Source organism: Cryptomeria japonica, chromosome 9, assembly GCF_030272615.1.
Source record: "Cryptomeria japonica chromosome 9, Sugi_1.0, whole genome shotgun sequence".
Lineage (NCBI taxonomy): Eukaryota > Viridiplantae > Streptophyta > Pinopsida > Cupressales > Cupressaceae > Cryptomeria > Cryptomeria japonica.
Window position 1 is genome coordinate 20,215,015 of NC_081413.1, and position 25,081 is coordinate 20,240,095.

At 38.1% G+C, this 25,081-nt stretch overlaps 1 long non-coding RNA gene across 1 annotated transcript; it reads right to left on the reverse strand.

Moving 5' to 3' along the window:
• Nucleotides 1-21,777: 21,777 nt before the first annotated feature.
• LOC131858087 (uncharacterized) lies at nucleotides 21,778-22,304 on the reverse strand. Its single transcript, XR_009358886.1, has 3 exons — nucleotides 22,142-22,304; nucleotides 21,978-22,046; nucleotides 21,778-21,885 (listed from the first exon to the last, which is right to left on the reverse strand). It is a non-coding gene; the product is annotated as an uncharacterized LOC131858087 (long non-coding RNA).
• Between the last annotated feature and the right edge of the window lie 2,777 nt (nucleotides 22,305-25,081).

The following is a 25,081-nucleotide window of genomic DNA, read 5'->3' on the forward strand; positions in this document are numbered from 1 at the left end:
TGCACAAGAATTTATCCATTGGATAAAAGCTTTATTCTTTGAATAAAGAGTTTATTCATTCAACCAACCTTGACTTTAACTCCCAAGGTCATATCAAGCATTTAATGCTTATTCCCTCTCCTCTCAACCTATCTCACATTGACACTTGTCATCCTGGGATTGGGTTGAAAGCCCTCACATGGATTTGAAATCATTCAATCCTGACCCTTGTTGAGATTATTCAATCTCAACCATCCATTGCTCCATTTTTCCTATAAATAGAGCCCATTTCTTCATAATCTAGATCCTGAAAACTTTTATGCATTTAACCTATAGGCATTTTAGAGAGCATTTAGCATAGCAAACTAAAATCTTGTTATTTTGGTTAAAATCAATCATTTTTAAATAGCATCTAGTATTTTAGCTTTTTATTTCCCATTTGAAGCAAAATACTCAAATCTCAATCCTCCATAAGCATCCATAGTGCAAAAAGCTGCTGAGAGCTACACTATTTTGGAACTTGGAGAGGAGAGGAACAAGGGAGAAGGAGCTAAGAACATGCTAAGAGGCATTTGGAGATGTCTCATTATCTTTGTTTCATTTGTTAGATATATTAGCATGATTTTAGTGTCTCTTTTGATATGCCTGTTTAGATTAGTTTTTGATTGACTAACACTAACGATTTCTTGTGTTATTTATCATTAACTAACCTTGTCCATTTAGCAGAGCATCAGTCACCTATTTTTTCTTTGCTATCTGTGGATTGTCTATTAGTAATGCTATGGCTTGTCCAAGGATATGAGGACACTGTGAGTCTAGTGTGAACTAGGGCATTCCTTGTTTGCAACTATCTGATTTACATGCAAACAGGTACAATGACTTTCTAGGTCAAACATATATTTGAATTGTCATAACCTATTTTCCATAATAAAACTCAATGATGATAATAGCACAAGAAGCTCTTTCACTTCCATATCTTCTATCTTCCATCCCACTTTCTTGATTGACCTCCATAGTCCTTCTTGAATCCATGTAGCCCACTATCACATGACTGAGTATAATGACACACCAAAAATATATGCATTTCATGTAGTTTGCACCAGCATTACCACATATATTAGCATTTCATACATACATATAGATATCACAATTGCATCACATCCTGCACACAACACATGTTAGCACATTCTACATTCTCATCATATTCATCTACATTTCATACATTCACATTTATATTTACATAACATTTAAAAACATAAAAGAACAAAAATATTGCATTTCATCATGTACATATTTTCACCCATACATAAGCATCACATATAAACATACATCACATAGGTACACATGCATATCGCTCCTGCAAGGACGAATAATCTCATATATATCAAAATTACAAGTGTCATGATACAATGATGTCAAAATACATATGTCTACAATCACTCAAAGGTTTCATCATACAAAAATGGTACAAAACTGATACATAGGGAGCCCTCTAAGGCTATGATGAACTCCCTCCCTCTATCTAGTGGTGGTGGAGGACCCATGACCCCACCGCTAGATGCCTATCTCCTGTCTCTCCCTCCAGTGGTTGTCGTCATCTGCAATGGTCTCCAGAAGCTCCTAGCCCGCTGATTTGGTGGCACCACTCCATAGTATAGGTCTCTCCAATAGGCTATCTCCTCCCTTGCCCGCATAACATAGGCATATCCGGCCCCAGTGTCATTCGCTGCCTGCCTCCCTGCCCTCAGTGCTGTCTCAGCTTCTATATAACGTTGAATAGCCTGATCCCTCTCGCACTCAGTATCCCTCAACTATCTCCTGAGCCTAGCCGTATCCCTCTCCAAATCCTGGATCTCATCTGCCTGTCCCTAACAGATCTCCCTCAAGGATAGTAGCTCATCCTCCTCCTCTCTCCCCTCACCCTATCCCTGTGGCTACTCCTATGGCTCCTCCTATCCCTATCTCCATCCCTGTACCTATCTAAGAACCTATCCTGCTGGCCCCCGTAACGATAATCCACCTCTACCCCTCACTACATGAGCCTTTCTCTCCTCTAAGCCACTCTCCTCTCTACCACTGTGCTCTACCTCCGCCATCAGCCTCTGCCTCTGCCTCTACTATCTCCACTATCATCTCCATAACCTCCACCATTTCCCTCTATCATCTCCCTTGGATCCGTCTACCATGGGAATGGATGCTCTGCCCAATATGCAGTATAATCTGCATCCATCCCTGCATCCTCTACATCTACCCATATGTCCCAAGGCATGAGAACCATATCTAGCAGCTGTATCACTGCCTGATCATATGACAATAATGGCCCTAAATGCACCTGATCGCTCATGTTTCATGCATACATCCTCGACCCCCGTGGCATCTGCTGTACCTTGCCGAACTGCTTGCATACCTTATCTATCAACTACCTCTCAATAATATACGATGTCCGACCAATCAAATACCTGCTCCTGAATACATATGACAACTCCACTGCATCATCCTCCCACTCCTCACAATATCGGTAAGGCCTCCATACCACACTGTCTACCTCATCGATCACCCTGCACCAATACTCTAGCCTCCCAATCCATGGCTATGGGGTAATCATATTATACAAATGAACATAGCTGCGCCCATGTCCCCTACCTCTAAAATGAATCAACCGTGTAACCGCAAGATGGTCATATGCCCATACCTGCAACAAGGTCACTCCGCATCCTAATCTTACTGACCCATGATATACAAACTGATGCAGCTCATAATACAAGTGTGCCAGCAGACACGACCCCTATGCAAACCTGGTGTTCTTTATCACCAATGTCTCCAAAGTCCTCCCCCATCCTAGACTCAACCCTCATGTCATCCTATTTGGACAGAGGAACCCACTGAACACTCCTTCCAGCACTGTTGATAGTCCCAATTCTGTAGCTGTCATAGTATCCCAGGCCACATGTCCTACCCTAATCTCCAGTCCTGGATCTTGAAACACTCATCTCAGTGCATCCCTGTCTCCCTCTCGATTGCAAGGAACTAACTTCCCAATTATTGATATCCTTAGTATCCTGTATACATCCTCTAAGGTGACTATCATCTCACCCATTGGAAAATGAAAAGTGCATGTCTTTGAGTGCCATCTCTCAGCTAATGCAGTCAGCAATCCCATGTTCGCTTGAAACTCAGGCAAATACATAATGTATCGCAAGCCCATAGCCTCCACTACTACTCTATCCTCGAATTTCATCTCTACTCACAAACTCTGAGTCAAAGAGAATTTCTCCTGTGACTCTAGCATAGGTAGGTGCTCCCGCAGTCAGGCAAATCAACCGTGTCAATCCTAGTAGTACTCCTTGTTCATCACAAAGTGCTTCTTTTTATCCTAGTGCTTATATCTATCATATGGCACTCTATCCTAGTATTAGTCCTTACTCATCATAAAGTGTTTCTTTTTATCCTAGTGCTTATATCTATCATATGGCACTCTATGCTAGTGCTACTTCCTGTTCATCACAAAGTGTTGCTTTTTTTATCCTAGTGCTTATATCTATCATATGACACTCTATCCTAGTAGCATTTCCCGCTCATCACAAAGTGTTGCTTTTATCTTATCTTTTAGGAAACCTACTTGAGTGTATCCTCTTGAGTAGCTTATCCAATTGACAACGTATGTTCTATCACAAAATTATTAATTTCAGCCTGATCCAATTGGCAATGTATGCTCTCACAAAATTGCCAATTTCTTTTGTACTCCCTGTTCATCACAAAGTGCTTCGTTCTATCCTATCCTAGGGCTCCTCCTTGAGTGTATCCTCTTGAGTAGTTTTACTAATTGGCGACGTATGTTCTATCACATAATTGTCAATCCTAGCCTTATCTGTTATCCTAGTCTTCCCTAGAGGACCTGCTTGAGTGTATCCTCTCAACATCTTATCTAATCGACAACGTATGTTTATCACAAAACTGCGGATTTGACCTTGAAGACATATCACCCTACCTAGCATGCATTTATATGACAACAATTAATGCAATAAAAGTACAAGGAGGTTTTGTGGTACTTACTGGCTCTCCTGCATCTGTTGGCCTCTGATATCGGCGGACACGATCGAATCTGTGCACCAATACCATCATTGCTGACTGCTGACTGCTGACTGCTCTCTTCTCTCTTTTCACTCTGATCTCTTATCTGTGTGGATGATAATGAGGATGTTTTCCCTCATATTCTGTCTTATAGACTACCCTATCCTTAGTCTCTCATGTCAGTCTTCTTTATCCCATGACTCTGTCAGTCTATCCTATGTTGTCAGTCCTTTCTAGCCTTTCTTTCTTATCGAGAGATTGTCTACAATATTTTCAGACATTTTCATCCAATCTCTCGAGGGGGCATATCATTCCCATCTTGGGGCAACTTTGTATTAGTTCATCTTATCTTCTTTGAAACAACGCGACAAGCTGTATTGTCTCAAAGAGAGGCAAAATGTAGACACCTAAAATTGTCCTATCTAATTAAATAAATATTTTTATTTATTTAATTATTTAAGCCTAATTCTTCTATTAATTAAATAAATCTTTATTTATTTAATTAATTCATTAATCCTCTTCTAAACCTTTTTACTCATTTAAATAAATACTTTTATTTATTTAAATTATCCTTTTCCTTAAATTAAATAAATACTATATTTATTTAATTAATCCCACTTCTTCTATTACTTAAATAAATCTTTATTTATTTTTATTAATTTATTATCCTTTTCTACCTATGACACATGTCATTCATATCTTAATTCCTACACTACCTACCCTCTCATTATTTTCTTATTTCTTTTACCTACCCTCTAATCTTAGCCAACCATTTATCTTTTACACCTCTCAATCTTATTCCTCCATTTCTTACAGTGTCTTCTATATAAGAGGATGTTTCTTTCATTATCGACCCTAATCTCCTAAGCACTCCTGGACTAGAATTCGAACTTTCAAATGTGATCAAGCCTACTATCAACCACATTTCCGTTCTTTGTTGAGCTCTTGTGCACACATAAAATCTGAGAGCAAATATATTAAGCAAGATCAATGGAGATAGGAAGAATGGAGATTCAAACCCTATTGGACATGTGATGGTATAATCTTTGTGATTTCATTGATTTGCATTGCCTTAGGTAATCTTCATATGTTATGGTGGATCTTTGTTTTTGTTAGGCTAGGGTTTTGTGGTTGAATTCATTTAGTCTTTCAATATTGTTGTTCCATTATCCACTTTCACCATAAACAATTCTATTAAATAAGATCTCAACTACAACTCTACTGTATAAGAAACATACTTAAAAGTGCTCATCTCATTCAAGAGACTATTATCCAAGATATGTGTCCATTTAAATGTGCTAAGTCTAGTAGATACTCTTCCTTTGCCTATTCTGGCACCATCCTGATTCAACAAAATAATGACTTTATTTATTGTCGTTTAAAAAAAAAAATGATATCACATAATATATATCTCTACTCATGTAATCAATGGGGTATATCCTTTCGACTCATCTGAACTAATCACTATCAACTTAGAAGGAAGATGCTCATATAGACATTCCTTGTTTTCTTTCATCTCCTTGTTAAGTTTAGTCAGACTAGTCTTGTTTTCAGGAAATTCGGTAGGAGAGATTCCCCTTCACTTCTCAGATTTCTCATTGTCCCACCATGTCACAACTTTTCCAATAAGTTGATAAGTATCCCATACTTCTTTAGTTTCATTTCACATGTTACCAAGTTTAAAGTACTTCTCCATTTCAATTACCTAAGCTTCGACACTAAGGTAAGTGCACAAAGATGGTGTTGGTGTAAATAATTATTCATCTTGGATATTATTACACTTACTTAAGTTTACTTAGGATAATGCATTTCATAGTAGTTTGGGTATGAGACACTTGGGTGTCTGTGCCACATTGGGATAGTGTGTGTAGGAGAAATTCCACCTTTTATGGTGTTGATCTTGTTGTTACACTCCACATTCAGTGGGTGATCCACCTCATATGGACTATTATATTATTTCTCCTACCTACCCACACCTATTTCCTACCTACCCTTGTTTCTTATTGAGCCATATGTCATGTTTGTGTGCTCACATATCCCTAGCTTTGCCTATATAAGCAACTCATCTACATTGTATGTAACTATTGAATCATTATTATTGATCATTTTCTATTGATGAGAATACAGTTTATTCTTGTCCTATATTGTGTCTCTATTTTGTACATTTCATTGAGCTCTTGATCTTGGCAAAATCTCATATGGTATCAGAGCCATTGGGGCTTCATTGATTTGTCTTGAAGAGGCATTATTGTGATGTCAAGAGGCAGATCTGAGGAGCAACATCTTTTGGAGGCATCCTAGACTAGATCCGACCTCGCAATTGCGTCCAAAAGGCTGTTTCCATGAATTTTGGTTATAAAGTCGACCTATTTTGGTGAGAAATTTTTTTTCTCCAATTTTGCTATAATCGTACGAATTTTCAAAATTTTATTATATTTTTTCAAAAAAAAAATAAAAAAAAATTTCATTTCTGAAATTTTTTTTTTTCAAAAACTCGAAAATAAAAAAAAATTATAATTTTTTTTTTGAAAACAATCATCAAAAAAAAAAAAATCAAAAAAACAAATTTTTGGGGGGTCTGCAGACCCCCCCCCTCGTGACCCACCGTACTGTAGGCGCACCTGATCGCTCCAACAGCCGCGTACCTAGTTTGCGTGCCCGTACGTCGTCGGCCCGCCGCGTCACCTCCCGCCGCCGTTCAAGCCAAGCGCCCAGTGCCTCCCGAGCCACCGCCGCACCTGTCACTTCCACCGATGCCGAGCTTAGTGCCGCCACCTCCCGCAGGTTCCCTCGGCCTCCGTCCTTGCTCCGGCGCCGCCTGTATCCCCTCTGCCGCCGCCGCATGCACCTCTGCTCGGCCGCAGCTTCCTCCGGCATCTCCCCGCCACCACAGCTCGCAGCTCGGCTCTAGGCAGCACCACCTGGCGCCCACACCGCCACGTGGACAGGCCCACCTCCTCTGCCACGCGAAAAACTGGCGAACCCGCACTTGCCATTGGCTCACAGGTACCTCCCGTACACACAGTCTGCAGCCACGTCATATGCCATGAAGAACTTCCGTACATCCAGTTAGCAAGTCCGTACAGTATGGACGCCCAGTCAACAGATAGGCGAAGTTTTTGTGACGGTCATACAGCCGTCAAATTTAACCTAGTGACTTGCTGACATCAGCACCACATCAGCAGGGTTTGAAAATTTAGCAGGCCCCTCTCATTGAGCTTTTTGATTTTGCAGTTCAACTTCAAATGGCCATAACTTGCTCATTTTTGCTCTTTTTTGAGTGCAATTTTTTTTTGAAATGGGCTAGAATTTCATGCTCTCTTCAGTGGTGAAGAAATTTTTTGATTTTGATGCACGGATTTTTCAGAAAATACAGTTTTTGATGACTGTACCTGAGTAATCCTAGTTTTTGCAACTTCAGAGGCTTTGTTTGGGGTCATACGACCTCCTTTTCAGGTGCCATTTTTTTTGAAAGTGCGTATTTTTTTGTCTACTTTCACATGATGCTATCAGATTGATGCCATTGTAAGTAGAAATTGTACTTTTAGATTTTGGCCATTTTTGACTCTCTTGGTACTTGTATATTTGCTTGAATCTCAGTTAGATTCATTGCACTATTGATTGAAGTCTCTTGTATCTCATTTTAGAAGTTGTAAAATTTGCATCATAAGTCCACTTTGCCTTGTTTTGCAAGTGGCTCATTGTAATCACACTAAGTATAAAGTGCCAAAATCATTACTTTAGGGGGGGTACTTTGATTGAGTGAATTTGGGGGGGTGTCTCTTGTGCTTTTGTGCTCTTGTGTTTCTTCCTTTTTGCTGCTATGGGTTCTTCTAAGTTTCCTCTCTTAACTCCACATAATTATGCTACTTGGAAAATTGATGCATGGAGTAAACTTATGGAAAAAGGACTCACTCATTACATTGATGGAACTATTGTTGCTCCCACTGATCCTAAGGTTGATCCAGTTGGTCACTTGGATTGGCTCACTAAAAATATCATGGCAATTGGTACCTTAAGAAAGTATGTATCAAAGGATCTCATTTTTCATATTGAGAAATGTACTCTAATCAAGGATGCTTGGCAAAAGTTTCAAGACTTGTATGGTCAAGTTGATGAGATTAGGGGATATCAAATTGATAGTGATCTCACCATGTTAGATCCCAAGAACTTTGATACTATACAAGATTATGTCACTAAGGCAAATGAGTTGAGGGCACAACTCAAATATTGTGGCATTGATAAGAAGGATACTCAATTGATATTCAACTTGATAGGCAAGCTTCCACAAGAATATGCAGCATTTGTTTCTAGTTTCCAAACCCATAGGATGACAATGGGTTCAAGCTACAAAATGCCTACATTTGATGCTTTCAATGAAATGTTGATGATGGAACAAACTAAGTTGATAAGCATGGGCATTCTTAAGGCTTCTAGGTCTCAAGCATTAGTGGCAAATCAAGGGAACAAAGGAAATCAAGGAAAGGACAACTCAAACAAGAAGAAATGGCAATCAAAGCCTAAGGAAAAAGCACCATCTTCTCCACAACAAGGAGATTCATCCTCTTCCAAGAGAGATAATTCACCAAAGAGGGAGAGACCTACTTGTGCTTATTGTAAAAAGATTGGTCATGAGGAGCATCGTTGCCATTCTAAGAAGATTGATGAGCTCACACATATCATCAAAAAGCATAACATTGATTTGCAAAGAAGGATGATTCATCAACTTCCACTTCCTCACATTCAAAAGGAAAAGGGCAAGCATTCATGGCTTCTACAAGTGGGAAGACTCACTCTTTTGGAACAAGAAAAGGAAAAGCTCTATGTGCTACTACCAGTCATGATTCAGAGAGATGGCTTCTAGATTCAGGGGCTTCTCATCATATGGCATCTTCACAGTCTATGTTCTCTACATTTGAGCCTTGCACCATGCCATAGATTTTGATGGGCAATCATACATACATGGATGTGATTGGGAAAGGATCTATTGACATTGGGGATAACTCCTTCAATGATATGTTGTGTGTACCCTACTTGACAAACAATCTCCTTTCTATCTATCAAATCACACATTGCACAACTAAGAGAGTTGTGGAGTTCACACCTGACTCAGTTTTCATTAGAGACATGGAGACTAGAGCTATCATTGCAATTGGGGTGGTTGATTATGCATCTCGGTTATACTCCTTTTCAGATTTTGTTGAGGATGATGATTTCACATTTGATGATTCTACACATGATGATCACACTTCTTGTGATGGTTCAGTTTTTGAGGAGAACTTTGGACACTTGAACATGGGGATTCTCACATGTGAACCAGTTCTTGAGTCTTGTATTTCATCTCCTCATATTGATATCACATCACCTATTGCACCTGATGATGCGGATAGTGCGACAGTTTTGCCTTCATGTGATTCAGTGCAATAGGATATTCATTGTCTTCCAGCTTCAGATTCATGGGATGATTACTTGACAGATATTGTAGGTTTATTTATGGAATCCTACATTGCAGATTTGGGAGACAGCATTGATGACATTCATCTTCTCTTTGATGAAGGTGATCCTTCTTCAATTGTTGTGAGGGAACACTCTGACCCTCTTGTTCATTCTCTACATGATCATTCTTTCGAGGTTGACATGATTGTGGATACTTATGTACAACAGTTGGAGGAGGTCTCTTTATGTTTTGAGGAGACATATGAGTCTTTGGGACATGTTCTACATCCATCTCCACTAGATCTTGGAGTGCCTTTTTCAGTAGTGTGGCATAGTTTACCACCTTTGGAGGGGGTATCTTTTTGCATCGACATGGGGACACTTGAGTAGTTTTTAGAGATTCCTTTCATCATGAGTTTTCTTCATACATCTTCCCTTCATGATTGGGGAGACTTCATGAATACACCTTTGGTTTTGTTTCTTCCTAAGGGGAGGAATGTTGTTCGACATTCGTGGAGCAGTTTCTTCATACATCGAGCTTCTTCCATTGGTGCAGATTCTCCATTGAGGGGGGGTCACAGTTTGACTTCTCTTCTTCTCTCATATGGGGGGGACTTTTTCCTCACATGGGGTATTGTTCCTCACATTCTTCTATGAGAGTTCTCTTGTATGTTTTTCATCTCTCTTTTGGGGGAGGGTTTTTTCCCATTGGGTTTTTCTCTCTTTCCCCACTTTGTGAGAGATTTCATTGCATTGGTTTTCATGCATTTTCATTTGTACATGGGTACCTAACATGGCCTAGTAGCCGGGACCCATCTTGCATTGCTTAGTTGCATTGTAGACTTAAGTGCATTCCCCTAAGTTGCACTTAAGGGGGGTGTTGGTGTAAATAATTATTCATCTTGGATATTATTACACTTACTTAAGTTTACTTAGGATAATGCATTTCATAGTAGTTTGGGTATGAGACACTTGGGTGTTTGTGCCACATTGGGATAGCGTGTGTAGGAGAAATTCCACCTTTTATGGTGTTGATCTTGTTGTTACACTCCACTCTTGTTGTTACACTCCACATTCAGTGGGTGATCCACCTCATGCGAACTATTATATTATTTCTCCTACCTACCCACACCTATTTCCTACCTACCCTTGTTTCTTATTGAGCCACATGTCATGTTTGTGTGCTCACATATCCCTAGCTTTTCCTATATAAGCAAGCTCATCTACATTGTATGTAACTATTGAATCATTATTATTGATCATTTTCTATTGATGAGAATATAGTTTATTCTTGTCCTATATTGTGTCTCTATTTTGTACATTTCATTGAGCTCTTGATCTTGGCAAAATCTCACAGATGGTGGTAAAAAAGGGGGATATAAGTGGACACTTTTTTTTTTCTTTTAAAATCAGGTGAACCTGAACTTGGAGGCAAAATTTGAAAGTCATCCACTCAAGATATGAAGATAATCAAAGAAAAAATATTGTAGTACTCTGAATATAGTTTCTAAACTACTAAACTTTTTCAAAATTGGATAAGATTAAGGGTGTCAAATTCTTCGCGCATGAAAACCTGACCCTGATTTTTTCTAAAAAAACATAACATAGTGTCTGACGTGCACATCAAAAACGTCATAGTTTGATTTAGCATTTTGACAAATACTTTGGCAGAAAGATAGTTAAGAGTGAGAACTAGAAGATGTGTATTTGTTTGTAATTTTTTGTTGAGTATTTGTTTTTTTATGATTTTTCCAATTGAGCACATCTTGAAACATTAGGTACCTGTTTGTGTGCGAAGCATAAGTTGCACTAAACAAATCAAAAATACAATTTTTTTTTTAAATTGTAAAGAATCAAGTGCACTACAATAATATATAAAGTTTTTTAAATTTGGATAAGTATATCAAAAGTTATTCAAAAAATGGTGCACCTATGTCTATGAGAACTATGGAGACACTGGTAAAAGAAATTCAATAATAATATGTTATTGTTGTTCAAATTGAAAAACAATTATATGGTTAGAAAGCTCAGAAGATGGGTGAAAATATGGTGGAAACTTTAGAAACCCACTTGATGAAGTGTAAACCTGATGATGACAAAGTTGATAAAATAAAACACATCAAAAATGAGAGAAATGGAGGGAAATCAAACTTCCAAACTGTAGCTTTGTTATCCAGGCCTATTTCCAAGCCTAAACAGTCAAAAGCGCTTACGGGGTACTACAAGTTCAAAAAGTGCGTACGGGGCACTTATGGTATAAGCAGTGTGTACGTGCTCATTTTCCTATAAACAGTGCGTACGCCCTCTTTTGACTATAAACAACGCGTACACGCTATTGTATAATATGATATTCTATATATAATATATGTATATACATATAATATATGTATATACATATAATATATGTATATACATATAATATATGTATATACATATAATATGTGTATAATATGATATTGTATATATAATATATAATATATATATATATATATATACATATAATATATAATATTTATATATATATAATATATTAAACATATATATACACATGTAAGTGTATTGTCTCCCCCTTTCAAACGCATACAAGGTGCCTCTCTCTCTCTCTCTCTCTCTCTCTCTCTCTCTCTCTCTCTCTCCCCCTCCCTCTCTCCCCTTCTCCCTTCCTCCATACCCCATCCCTCCCTCTCTCCCCTTATCCCTTCCTCCATACCACATCCCTCTCTCTTGCTCTCTCCCCTTCTCCCTTCCTCCATACCCCATCCCTCTTTCTCTTCTTCTCTCCCTCCCTCCCTCCATACCCCACTGCAACTGTGTCTGCACTTCTATAGAAGTAAGTTAATTTATTTCTTATCTGCAACTTCCTCTTTGATTTTTATCATGTATGCTCTCCTAAGAAAATTGATTGACGGATTTGTGTGTGTATATTGAATAGGAGGAATAGGGTTTGAAATTGAACCACGGGTGTATTACCACGACAAACAAGGAAACCTGCAGCAATTTTCTTCTCGAATGTGTTTTTAATGAGCAGAGAAGATGTGGAAAATAGTGTCAACAAAGCAACATGATGAGTTAGAGTACCTGCAATATGTTTTTTAGAAGGAAACAATAGGTAGGAAGAGAAAGAGGGAGAGTAACACATATGATTTGCTGTAGAATGATAGTGGTGGGTATGCGAGAGTTCCCATGTTGTTACACAACGCCTGTCACCTAAAGAAATTAAAGTTTGTTGTATGCATGGCAGTGGTAGTATATGATGATCATCACTTGTCAAATAGCTTGGAACGATACATACCCATGAAAGAAATCAAGTGTGTAATTCCTATAGTCACAATCGAGACCAGTCTTATAACCTTGCAAATTTAATAGCATCATATGTTTTAGAACTTAGTAGTACTCTTAGGGTTAGGTCAAGCTCTTACACTTGCTTTTTATCAAAGCCTCATTGTTTGTTTGCTTGGAGTCTCGATGACTGATGGGTTTGTGTGTGTATATTGAATAGGAGGAATAGGGTTTGAAATTGAACCACGGGTGTATTACCGTGACAAACAAGGAAACCTGTAGCAATATTCTTCTCGAATGTGTTTTTAATGAGCAAAGCAGATGTGGAAAATAGTGTCAACAAAGAAACATGATGAGTCAGAGTACCTGCAATATGTTTTTCAAAAGGAAACAATAGGTAGGAAGAGAAAGAGGGAGAGTAACATAGATAATGTCCTATAGAATGATAGTGGTGGGTATGTGAGAATTCCCATGTTGTTACACAACGCCTGCCACTTAAAGAAATTAAAGTTTGTTGTATGCATGGTAGTGGTAGTATATGATGATCATCACTTGTCAAACAACTTGGAATGGTACATACCCATGAAAGAAATCAAGTGTCTAATTCCTATAGTCACAATCGAGGTCATTCTTATAACCTTGAAAATTTAATAGCATCATATGTTTTAGAACTTAGGCAGTACTCTTAGGGTTAGGTCAAGCTCTTATAACCTTATAACCTTGCAAATTTAAGGGTTTGTTCGCTTGGAGTCTCGTTGTATGGTGTTCTATTCATAAATTTAAATTTAATATATCATTTTATTAGCCCACCATATGACCCCTTAGGTGTCATTAGAGGTCGCATTGTTTCCTAAGAGGTCATATGGTTTCCTGTGACCCCTTAAGACCCCTCGGGACACCAATGACCCATAACAACACCATATGGTGTTCTAAAGGGTGCTATGGTGTTCAATGACCGCTTAGGACACCATTTGGTGTTGTTATAGGTCCTATGGTGTGCTAAGGGATAATATAGTGTCATATGACCCCTTAGGACACCCTATGACCCCTTAGATGTTGTTAGGGGTCATATTGTGTTCTAAGGGTCATATTGTATCCTAGATTCGATATCTCTTCCTCTCTCTGTGTCCCCCCCTCCTTCTTTTTTTTCTCTCTCTCTCTCTCTCTCCATACCCCATCCTTCTCTTTCTCACTCTCTCCCCTTATCCCTTCATCCATACCCCATCCCTCTTTCTCTTCTTCTCTCCCTCCCTCTTTCTCTTCTTTTGTAATTCCTATAGTCACAATCAAAATCAGTCATATGGTGTCCTATGTCCTTTCTCTCTCCCTCTCTCTCCTTCTCCCCCCCCCTCTTCTCTCCCTCTCACCCTCCCTCTACCTCTCTCTACCTTCCCTCCCCCCTCTCTGTCTCTCCCTCCCTCTATCTCCCTCTGTCTCCTTCCCTCTCTCTCTCCCTCTCCCTCCCCACTCTCCCTCTCCCTCTCCCCTCTCCTCTCCCTCCCTCTCCCTACTCTCCCTCTCCCTTCCTCCATACCCCTTCTTCTCTCCCACCCTCCCCCCTCTTCTCTCCCTCTCTCCCTCTCTCCCTCTCTCCTTCCCTTCCACCCCTCTCCTCTCTCCCTCCCCCCTACTCTCTCTCTCTCTCTCTCTCTCTCTCCCTTCCTCCACACCCCTTCTTCTCTCCCACCCTCCCCCCTTTTCTCTCCCTCTCTCCCTCCCTCTACCTCTCTCCCTCTCTCTGCCTTCCCTCCCTCCTCTCTCTCTCTCTCTCTCTCTCTCTCTCCCTCTCCCTCCTTCCCTCTCTCTCTCTCTCCCTCTCCCTCCTTCCCTCTCCCTCTCTCTCCCTCTCCCTCCTTCCCTCCCCCATCTTCTCTCCCTCTCTCCCTCCCCCCCTCTCTCTCTCTCTCTCTCTCTCTCTCTCTCTCTCCCTTTCCCTCCCCCCTCTCTCTCCCTCTCCCCTCTCCTCTCTCCTCTCCCTCCCTCCCCCTACTCTCCCTCTCCCTTCCTCCATACCCCTTCTTCTCTCCCACCCTCCCCCCTCTTCTTTCCCTCTCTCCCTCCCTCCTTCCCTTCCGCACCCCCTCCTCTCTCCCTCCACCCTACTCTCCCCCCTCCCTCTCTCTCTCTCTCTCTCTCTCTCTCTCTCTCTCTCTCTCTCTCTCTCTCTCTCTCTCTCCCTCTCTCTCCCTCCCTCCCTCCCTTTTCATTCACATCTTTTCTACTACCAATAACATGTACGGGGTACTGAAACTATTAGTTCATTGCCCTACCATAACTTTTTTAAGGCAAAGGAGCGCGTACGTGGTACTTATTACTTGTACTGAGCCCATTATTCATTACCCTGTGATAACATTTTTTAGGCTTAGGAGCGCGTACGTGCTACTTATTAGTCCAGAATGGGAAAAAAGAATACCGTTGGGCTTGTCAACATTTTATGGACTAACAAAACGTACACGGTTATTAATGTAGCGCGTACGTGGTTATTAATGTAGTGCGTACGCGGTTCATAGACACAGTTTTAGTTGTCCAAGAGCCTCAACGGCCTCAAAAAACATTTTTGAGGTTGTTGAAGGCCCCACTGGAACCGTGTCTGCACTTCTATCACTGTTTTATACATAGAAGTAAGTGAATTTTTTTATTTTTGCATGATTTCAAATGATTAAATTGTTGTTCTTATTAGTTTTTGTCAATAGTATTGTGACTGTTTAATAGTTGGATTACAAAAAATAGTGATAAGATGCATATTTATGGTTATTTGTTTGTTTATGAACTTTTGTTTACATATATATGTAATATGATTCTATTTAGGATAACTGATATCAACCATGGGAAAGAACAAGCAAGGAACGATGGAACAATGAGAGGCTCAATAGGAAAGACAAAGGCAATGTATGAAGAAATTGCGTGACATAAGACCAATGGGAGAAGAAGGTATGTCATCCTCAACATCTCAATTCAATTTACCAGACGAATATAATGCACCTAATGCAATTGAAGAAGAGACATTTGATTTACCATTTGAACCTAATGCAATTGAAGAAGATAGTGCATTGAATAATCAATTAAACGATGAACATATTACACCTTCTCTACTTGATGAATTGAATGTACATAATGCACCAATGTTAACACCTCCTAGAATCATTCGTAGGAAACCAAAGTATCTAATTGACATTGATGAGAATATATTGAAGTCAATGCCCAATGAAATGAATGAACGAACTTGTAGGAGAATGGTTAAAATAATATGGCAAAAATATTTTAATAACTTAAATCAAACCGCAAGATGTCAATTAATTGTTCAAATGATTAAAAAATTGAATTTTAGAGAGACAATGAAAATTCTAGGCCTAAGATCACCTGAAAGTAACAGTGAAAGAACTATTGTGAGAAATCTGTTTGATGCATATCAAGCTATTGGTTCAAAATCACGTACTAAAGATTCTAATGCTACTCGACGTGTCATTACATCAACCATAATGAGCAAGAAAATAAAAAAAGATCGTTTGACAAGCAAAACAAGTAAGTCATTAAACGTTACTAGAAAAAACATTAAGTGAAGCATTAAAGAGGCGGGAAAAAATAGAGGAACCTAACAATAATTCTCTTTGGGCATTCTCGGGTAGACTACCACACAAAGACAAGGTTGTTGTTGATGTACTAAAAACATTAATTAAAATTTTTTGGCATGAAAACACAAGAGTTTCGCCCAACCAAAGAGATGTTGTCAGAAGGTGAACTGGGTCTACAAATTGTGAGCCACATGCCAAACACTATTTGGATATGACTCAAACTAAATTTTATGAAAGATTCCTTCAAAAGTTTCCTCAAATAAGAATTTCTCAAAGATTTTTTGAAATGGCACAACCTTTTTATATTAAGATTAATCATGTACACACCACATGTTGTTGTAGGATGCATACTGAATTTTTTATGCATTATGATATTTTTTGTCATATTTGTTCTACTTTGCACACTAACGATGTTTTGCAGGAATGTAATATACAAGCACCTCCTAAATCGGCAAGAGAATTTATTTCAAGTGTGCTATGTAATAGACATGATGGTTGCATTTATTATAAGATGCCTTGTTTGGAAGGTTCTTGTTCTATATGTGGTGGTTTGCAACCTTTACCAAGATACGTACATTTGGAGAGAACACATGAAATTGGTATGAAACTAGTTTCTTTCAGAAAATACAAGACAGTCACATATGGAGTTAAACATGGAAAAGATTTGAAGAGATGTGAGCTAGTGGAAAATGATATATGTGTGTCTCAATTTATGAAAATATTTCAAGAGAAACTAGTTTATGAGTACATAATGCATAAACATAGAGCTCGATGGTTAGATGAGCAATTCAAGTTATGTAAGGACACATTTCCTCTTGGCACCATTGTCTCTATCATTGATTTCATTTAAAATTATACACTACAACCTCAAAATGAAGTGCAATCCATGTATTATCACTCTACACAAGTTTCTATTTTTGTACACATAACATTCATGCATGCAGATGATAGCACAGAGGAGGATAGTTCAAGGTTGTAAGAGAGTATCACTTCTACATAAGTGATGATCGTACTCATTCATTGGAGTTTGTACGAGGATGCTTTAAAGTTTTCTATGATAGTTTAAGGGAAAGGAACATACGATACAACTGACACTTAATATGGTCAGATAATTGTACCGCACAATTCAACAATGCAAGGATGTTTTATTGGTTGAAAAGGATGCATATGACAAGCAGTGTACAACATTTTTGGAATTTCACTGAGGCTGGACATGGTAAGGGAGAGCACGATGGTGCAGGAGCATGTGTGAAAAGAGCCCTAGCTAGGGAAGAATTGAAGTACGAAGGTGGTGTTGAGTTGATAGATGCAGAAATAACTGTGTGATGGTGTAAGTCTACGATAAGTCTAGGTAATCAAGGTACATCAATGGTTCATAGATATTTTTGGTTGATTACCGAATCTAACATTGAAAACTATCTAAATTATTGTACAGTTGCAGGATCGAGTGACATGCACTCGTTTATGAGTTCAAATTCAAGTTCACTGGTAATTTATATGAGGTAGATGGTATGTTTTTGCTCTTCATGCATGTATTTTTTATGGGAATAATGTGAATCACAAGAGTGGGTTAACAAATGGTCTTGTAGACTGTTGGTTCCCATTGATTCATATTAAATTCCCAAAGCACTACAATTGAGCCAGATGGAGACATCCGTGAATTTTGACCATGTATCCGACCTAGTGGATTCGGGTGATTTTTTGAGTTAATTTTTTGCCAAGTATTCTTTTTGGTTCATTTTGTTGTACATCATACTTTATTTTTGGTATTAATTAACACTTTATAAAATGCAGGTCATGTGTATACAGTTGTTGCAGAAGAGAACAATGAAGAAGTAACAGATTACTATTTGTGTTGTTGTGTTGAGCCTAAAAGAAAATTGACAACCACAATCATTGATAGAGAGGGTATTGAGTACCCAATAGGGTCTGTTGTCGTGATAGGAACATGGCTTCGGAGATACCCTATCAAGAATTCTGATGTTTGGTTGTTCGAGGACTTTGAAACACATAGACATATTCTTCATTTCTCTAACCTTGTTGTTGCAACAAATATTCATTTGATGAAGTATCATGGTAGACCTCATAACAAGATTTAATGGAAAGTTCGTGAATCTGACCACGAGGCAATACTTGACACAATACGAGTTAGAGCTGATCCTGAAGGCTCACTTGATTGATTCTATAGTTCAGAGTAGAATGATTTTGAAAATTTTGTATAAATCATCGACTAATTGTTCTATATTCATTTTTTTTATATATAAATGCCCATGAGCTTATTTTTACATGTTTAGGGGCATAATTTTGTATATTTAAATGGCAATGAGCTGATTTGTACATATGTACATGCCAAATTTTGTATATTAAAATGTCGATGAGCTGAATCACACATATTGTAATGCCAAATTTTGTATAAAAGCCCATGAGATGATTTGTATATTAAAATGGTGATGAGTTGAATCGCACATATTGTAATGCCAAATTTTGTATAAAAACCCATGAGATGATTTGTAAGACATTTTTTTGTATAATCAAATAGCCAAGAGCTGATTTGACCATATTTAGAGGCAAATTTTTGAATAATATGTGACAATGTTTTGTGACTATTTTGTGTGTCAATGTTTTGTGACTATGTTTTGAGTATATGTGATGTGTCCCTGGTCAATCATGAGCATTCCTGATTCTTGTATAATCATGGAGAATTATTTGAGTCATTATTGGGTCATAGGGGTCATAGATTGACACTAGATACAATTTGAGCAAAAATTGTCATTGTTGTCAAAAGAGTTGTCAAGCAACTTCTACATTGCATTGGTATGGTATGACTCTCGATGTTCTGGCACTTTGGGATGCACGAGAGAGGCATGCCTAGCATAAAACTGCCCACCTAGATGCGCTCATGATGTCGGTTTGTGCACACGACAAATTGAATCAATTCTAGCCAATCTGACAACTTTGCATTGCATGCAACTGACAGTTTTTGCAGCAGGCAAAAAAATGCTACCAATTGAAAATGGCTCTAACTCATCAAAAACCAAGATAGGCCATTGTAGAGGAGCCTCACGTGACCCCACAGGTTCAAACGGATCGACCATATGTGTCCTAGATTTGAAGAAATAGTTCGTCAAATTTTGACAATTTTTTGGACTTAGGGCACTTGAGAGATCGCACCGGTACGGTATGACTCTCGACGTCTCGATGCATTTTGATGCATGATAGGGGCATGCTTAGTGTAAAACTGTCCACCTGGACGCACTCGTGATGTTGGTTTGTGCACACGATGAACCGAATCAATTCTAGCCAATCTAGCAACTTTGCATTGCATGCAACTGATAGTTTTTGCAGCAGGCAAAAAAATGCTACCAATTGAAAATGGATCCGACTCATCAAAAATAGAGATAGGACATTGTAGAGGAGCCTCACACAACCCCACGGGTTCAAACGGATCGACCATATGTGTCCTGGATTTGAAGAAACAGTCCGTCAATTTTTGACAATTTTTTGGACTCAAGGCACTTGAGAGATTGCACTGGTACGATATGACTCTCGATGTTCCAACGCTTTGGGATGCATGACAAGTGCATGCCTAGAGTAAAACTGCCCACTTGGATGCATTCATGACGTTGGTTTGTGCACATGACGAACTGAATCAATTCTAGCCAATCTGGCAACTTTGCATTGAATGCAACTGATAGTTTTTGCAGCAGGCAAAAAAATGATACCAATTGAAAATGGCTCCGATTTGTCAAAAAATGAGACAGTCCATTGTAGAGGATCCTCACGCGACCCCAAGAGTTCAAACAGATCGACCATATGTGTCTTGGATTTTAAGAAACAATCCGTCAAATTTTGACAATTATTTGGACTCAGGGCACTTGAGAGATCACACCGGTACGGTATGACTCTTGACGTTCCGACACTTTGGGATGCACAATAGGGGCATGCCTAGTGTAAAAATTTCCACTTGGATGTGCTCACAATGTCAGTTTGTGCACACAATGAACTGAATCAATTCTAGCCAATCTGACAACTTTGCATTGCGTGCAACTGACGGTTTTTGCAGCAAGCGAAAAAATACTACCAATATAAAATGGCTCCAACTCGTCAAAAATTGAGATAGGCCATTGTAGAGGAGCCTCATGCAAGGCCACTAGTTCAAAAGGATCGACCATATGTGTCCTGGATTTGAAGAAATAGTCCGTCAAATTTTGACAATTTTTTGGACTCAGGGCACTTGAGAGATCACACCGGTACGGTATGACTCTCAACGTTCGAGTGCTTTGGGATGCATGACAGGGGCATGCCTAGTGTAAAATTGACCACCCAGATGTTCTCGTGATGATTTGTGCACACGATGAACCAAATCAATTCTAGCCAATCTGGCAACTTTGCATTGCATGCAATTGACAGTTTTTGGAGTAGGTGAAAAAATGCTACCAATTGAAAATGGCTCCGACTCATCAAAAAATGAGATAGGCCACTATAGAGGAGCCTCACATGACCCCACGAGTTCAAATGGATCGACCAAATGTGTCCTAGATTTGAAGAAACAGTCCATCAAATTTTGACAATTTTTTGTACTCAGGGCACTTGAGAGATCACACTGGTATGGTATGACTCTCAAGGTTTTGATGCTTTGGGATGCACGACATGGGCATGCCTAGCGTAAACCTACCCACCTGGACGCACTTGTGATGTTGGTTTGTGCACACGACAAGCAAAATTTGACCATTGCGAGCGTGAGGGTGCTCTCGCACCAAACAAATATTGTTGTTTATATTGATATTGTCAATTTTGTTGTTTATATTCATATTGTTGTTTACATATACAATTATTCATTTAAATTTATAAAAGGGCAGCCACCAAATACAATGAATACACAATAATGAATTGAATACAAGGAGTTTTGTAGGGTTAATTCAACATTTTAAATTTTTTATCAAATCATAGTCCACGATTGCAATGTTTTATATCATATATTTTTGCTATTTATATTCATATTGTTGATTACATATGCAAATATTCATTTAAATTTATAAAAGGACAACCACAAAATACAATGAATACAAAATAATTAACTCAATACACATTTATTGGATCGAATATCAATATATATATATAAAGGCATGTCAACCAAGTCAATACAAGTATTACAAAAATGTGGCTTATGCCATGTCCAAATCGATATACAATAAAAATGTAGAATACATCTACATGTATTGGTCATTCTATGACCAAAAATAACACTATATGATCCTAAACTTGTGGTGGATCATCAAAATCAAGCCTCTTCGATGCAGTAAGCGGCTCTGTAGATGGCTGCAAAACCACAATTCAAAAGCCAAGTTAGAATTCTTTTGTAGAAAATAGTTCACAATTAATAACATAACTATGCATTTAACTTTAATTCCTTTGCAATTGAAATGTAGATTACCTCATCAACTGATCTAGGAGCTAATGTCTTCGCTCTCCTCTCCTTGTCACTCTTAGGAGTTTTCTTGAAGACATACTTAAATGGATCCACATTATGGCCGTACCGCGAAGGGGTCTATTATAGATTAAATGTACAATTAATACAATTTACTAACATAAATATATCAAAAACACTTAAAAGCTATAATATAGAGAAAAATGACGTACCTGTGCCTGAGATGCTTCTCCAATGGACTGAGGATGGCTCACCATCGATGTAGAAACTGTCGCTATTACCTATACAAAAAATGTTGAAAGATTAAACACAATTTATATAATGATAAGTATTGAAGGTTAAAAAAATTAATTTTACATATCAAACATAAGTGTACCGGATCCTGAGATGCTTCTCCAGTGCAAGGAGGAGGGTTCGCCATTGATGAAATAGGTATGGATATTTCCTATGTGAAAAAATTATAAGATTATAATATATCACAAGTTCACATGTACGCGTGCATATAATCATGAAATCAAGAAAATAAAGTAGAGATACATACCTCCGCCCTCTCTTGACCCACGGGTGAATCAGGTGCATTCAACAAATCCACATAGCTCAATGGCCGTTGTACATGTAAAATAGACAAAAAATACTAATCAATCTACAAACGCAAACTAATACTTGATTTCAACATTTTCAAATAATTTTACAACTAAAAATGTGTTCAATTACCTTCTTCCTACATTTTGGCATCTTTGAGGAATTCTTTTTCTTAGAACGAGCCCTAGACACGGAGGGGGTACCCTAAAAAACAAAATTAACATGAGATATTAGTACAAATAATAAATTAAACATAATTTTAAAAATCTAAAATGAAATGACTTGCATATTCCATCAAAACAATACATAAAAAGGGTTGTACAAAATATGATACCGTATAGCCTTGTAGGCCAAAATCGATCGCTGAGAGCATGATGTCATCAATCTGGGACATTTCGTCCCCTATCAACACCTACAAACTAGAAATTGGATCAAGCATTAAAGATAGTTAGTATATCTTATATTTTTTTGAATTCAAAGTGTACTATTCTATTTTAACATGTTACAAAATTTATACCTCAGGCATCGAAGTTGCAGTTGTAGTAATTGGGGGAGGAGTATGGGATATTGCTGCTACATCCTGAAATGCATAATATTTGTCTCAATTTAAATTGATGTATAAATGAAAATTCATTTATGTAATTACAAATTCAAAGTGACTGATAAATAAAATGCTATGAATTCAAATCAACACACCTGTGTCTGTGGCTCATGGGCAAACACTATGTCCATCAACTCATCTATCAGCGCAAAATCCTCAACAATGTGGGCCTAACATCTACTCCCGCAAATTGTGCACAGATGAGATGAGGATCCATCTGCACTGGTTGCATCATCTATCCTCAAGCATATCCCCAAGCAACTGACATACATATGCTGTATGGGCTCTCTGTCGCCACCTAATGGCTCATCATCCAATACAATAGGGTGTGCTAATGATGTCCCATGTTGGATGATGGCACCAGTCAATGCTGTGGCCACTTGAAGAGTCTGTAGCTCCATCGACTCTTTCAGCTCTACTGGGATAGCCTGATACACCTTAGGTTTGGGTGTTAGGGGGCGGCAACTCTCCGCGGGTAATTGCCTACGGGATCCAAGTCTATCTTGGGCAGAGCCACCACCTCTACCATGGAACTCTCTCATGTCAAAATAGTTTGGGCACACATTGAGCACAAAGTCACAATATACTTTTCTCATTTAGCATTTCGTTCTTTTCTTTCATTAATTCAGAGCACAATTCTTCATGTTTCTTAATAAAAATTCTTGCTTCATTAAGATCACCTTCGAGCTGTAAAAATTTTTATTCCAAATCAGTTTTTAATTGTCTCAGCTCACTGTATAGTTCTTCAAGTCCTTGGCTGAATACCCTTGCTTCATTAAGCTCATTTTGTAGCTCTGAAACCTATTTTTCCAACTTCTCCTGACAAGAATTCCACAACATCTTATCTTCAGTCATCTTTGCATTCAATTTCTTAGTAGTATCATTGATTTTTATGAACTTATTTTCCATCTCAATTTTTTCTTGCCTCAATTTAGTCAACAATTCTTGGTGTTTCTGGCTAGATTTTCTTTCGTCAAGGATCTCATTTTGCAGCTGTGCAACTTTTCCTTTCAAATTCGCCCTACATGAATCCCACAATCCCTTATCCTCAGCCATCTTTTCTTTTAATTTCATAGCACCATCATTGGATTTTTTCAATTCATTTTTGTCATTTCTGTAGCTAGTGTACAAGCCCTCATGTTTCTGGCTCAATACATTTCTTTCCTTCACTACAGTGTCAAGCTTAGTTTGTACCTCCACAATTGTCGCTTCTAGTTTTGTCTTGGAAGCATCCCACAAGCTCCTATCTTCAGTCATTTTATCTTGTAATTCCCTAATCACATGATTGGATTTTTTCAAATCATTTTCCAACTCGTTTTTTCCCTACCCTAAATCTGAAATTGTACTTTTCATCTTTTTCTCACAAGAAATCCACCTATTTTTATCCGAAGTGATTGTTTCAAGCAATTTGTTATTGACATCATCACACATTATCAATTTGTTTTTCAACCCATCTATTTCTTTTCTATCATTTGTAATTGTAGTCAGTAAACGTTCATTCAGGCTTTTCGAATTTCCCTTTCCCTTTCCCCTAGTCATATTTCTCTAATTCCTACAAACCCAATCAAAGCACTTGTAATTTACAAGACAAATGATATGAATTAATAGAGTTTGTAAACAATTATCGACTAATATTTTAATTGTAAATATTGTACAAAATTTAGAAGTTGTGCATGTGTTACATTTAACATGTAGTAAAATAGTACCTATATAATTTTTATAATTTTGATTGTATATATGAAGCCACAATTGATGGAATTTTGAAACATATACCTAAATGTGATACTGCGCGCCAAAATTCTTTGGAAAAAAATGTTCTGCCAAGAATGGAAGTCTGCAAATTATAATCACTTCACCAACAAGTTAGATAGATGGATGCTTGCCAACAAACAAATTGAGGATCTATATAATTAGCAATTGCAGGTCTTGAGAGAAGGGTTGCATCCCTTCCATTGAAAACTGATTCGTCACACAAACTTTTAAAAAAATTAAAATTCTAGCAAGTAATTTGAAATTATAAGACTTATAATTAATTTCTGTTTGTAATTATTAATTATTTATTATTATTATGATGCTTGGATCAACCTACCTAGTAAGATAGTCCTTCAATTGTCTAATAAGATTGATTTCATT